Raw genomic sequence first — 2,585 nt, forward strand, 5'->3', positions numbered from 1 at the left:
CTCAAAATGAATTTCTGGAACTTTTCTGGAACTTTTCTGGAACTTCCACTAAAATTCCTTTTTGTTCCCACTGGAATGTTTTTAGGCTTCATTTTTAAGAGTGACAATGAAACGCATAGAGATACGTGCATGCCTGTGCAATGCTGGGCCATAGGATTCAAGCCATACAAGTCCAACAGTGGAAACTAAGGCACTTAAACTTAAAAGGTAGAAAACAGGCCTATGATTTAATCTGAGTAAACTATGGCTTTCCAAGAGAGCTTATTCCACAGCTGTCCTGTGTCTCCAGCTCCTTCCTTTCTAGCTGGTTGTGCCCCACCAACCAAGACCAGAATTCAGTTCCGGAAGACTAGAGGTACCATGATTCCAGGGCTTTGGAATCATTCCGCTCATCAATTTACGTGTTGACACTGCCTGAAGAATATCTGGAAGCCCACGTTCCCAGTCTGATTTCCTGCTAAAACTGATGACTCTTCAGTTGATTCCTGCATAACTGGAATGACATGACCTTTTCCCATGCTGGAAGGCACTTTAGGAGTTAATTTGCAAAAAAAAAAAAAAAAACCCTTAAGATATAATATGTTATTTATAGTAATGACTTTACAATATTTATTCCATGGGAAAACCACAATTTTAGACAGTGAAGATAAGAAAAAATAAATTAAATTTTGTCTAAATATGTGTTGGATGATGCTATCAAAGATATGCCAGCAAGGCCAAAGCAATTGCCTTTATTTCTTTTTCCAAAATTCTCAAGTCCATCATTATGAAATGTGTCTGTTTGCCAATAGCACAGTTGGCTTAATAAACAAATTAAGTAGTTCACGTCAGAAATATGGCTATTCCTGGTGGCCTCAAATCTCAACAAACAACAAAAAGAGTAAATGTTCTAACTAAATCAGTATTTTGCTAACCCAATTTTACTCAGGAAGATGAACTGCAGTGAGATCACTTCATACACTGTATTTTCACCAAGGCATATGAAAAATGTAGCTCTTGAACAAACATAATAGGGGGCTGATTTGGTTGTGGTTTACATTGCCACGTCACAGACTGGCAGGGCTCATGAGAAGGTGTAGATCCAAATCTACAACTTCTCATGAGCCTCACCAATCTGTGACAGCCCTGCTCTGTCTCCACCTTGGAATGATGCTGAGATGAAAGCCAACTGCTAGCAACCTAAAATTTCATAAAGATAGAATCAAATGGCAAGCCCTGTGTGGTTTGCATAGAATACAAGCAGGAAACTCTGTCAACTGTTTCAGGGATGTGTTGGAGTTTGTTTGTTTGCTTGTTTGGGGGGGGGGGGGGGGCGCTTGTATTTTGCAAGCAAAACATTTTCTACCCAGCTAGCCTCAAAAGCATGAGCACTGCCCAGAATTCCTCCTGATGATGTCAAGCCAAATTACAGCAGAAACTGGGCCAGGAGAGGTGTAGAATGTAGAGATGTAAAAAAAAAAGAGCTGAGGGAAAAGGTAAGATTCAGAGCATACTTCAGCGTAGCGGACTTTTCAAGAACATGGGCAGAAAATAGGAAGAAGGGGATGTATGTCTGGCAGATAGCTCAGTCCACACCCTACTACACAAGAGAGTCATTTTGCAGAGGACATCATCTTCAGCTGTTACTGATACCAGCCTTAGCAGCTCGTCGAACAGGTTGCCAGTTATGTTAAGGCTGGTGACAAAACAATTTCTTCTACAGAAACCTCAACAGACTCAGCATGCTCCTCTATACAAACACGGTAGACAGATTACATCCCTCTCTTTTGGGCAATGGCAATTAAAAAACTGTGTTAAAAACATTTTTACTATAGCTCACACCCTCTCCCTCTAGATTACATCTGGCTGAAACAGAGCAGGCAGAATCAGCTATTACAATCTAGATTTACAAAATACTAAGAGTAAGTATGAGAGAGGACCCGTACTCAAAGACAGCTACTATCTAGAAGAGCACAAGCCATTCATCATTTGCTGCTGCAGTCTGCAGCCTGCCTCTGCATGGCTGGGTTGGGTAGGGCTACAGATAAATAGCCCCAATATGCCAGAATCATGCTCTTCAACAGGTACCTACCTAGGATCTAGATAGAATTGAGCCATGCTCCAGGCAGCTTTCCTTTCCCTGTATCAGCCTCATGAATGATGGTAGGAAAAAATGAGTAAGTCTAAGAATACTAAGCATTTAAACAGCAGTTGATAAATCAAAATGCTGAAAATTGAGTTTGACCAATCAAAACTAATACATGCTGTATGGTTGCTACTAGGACATTGTAAGTAGTTAATAACAGTTATAAATAATAATGTATTTAACTGAAACTAGTGAGAGTCTCTCCAATCCCTTCTTCTCCTCCTCAGCTATCCATGGTGCATTCAGTTTAAGAGGTTATTCCTCAATCACCTTCAGAAGAGGACATCACCTATACCCTGTTCTCCTCTCTACCCCTCTCCATATATGTCCTGAACATAACATCAGCCTCTGGGGTTGTTTCTTCCTGAATTTTCATTTCTCCCTGTTTCATGTGCTCTCTCAGTTCCAAGAGCTTTCAGCTTAAAAAAAAAAAAAAAAAAAATCCCTTCCTGACAAGCTG

At 40.4% G+C, this 2,585-nt stretch overlaps 1 protein-coding gene across 2 annotated transcripts in view; it reads right to left on the reverse strand.

The window, feature by feature from the left end:
• USP3 (ubiquitin specific peptidase 3) overlaps window positions 1-2,585 on the reverse strand; it is a 100,905-nt gene that overhangs the window by 60,908 nt on the left and 37,412 nt on the right. The window lies entirely within an intron of this gene.

The sequence above is a fragment of the Anser cygnoides genome, chromosome 11 (assembly GCF_040182565.1).
Source record: "Anser cygnoides isolate HZ-2024a breed goose chromosome 11, Taihu_goose_T2T_genome, whole genome shotgun sequence".
NCBI lineage: Eukaryota > Metazoa > Chordata > Aves > Anseriformes > Anatidae > Anser > Anser cygnoides.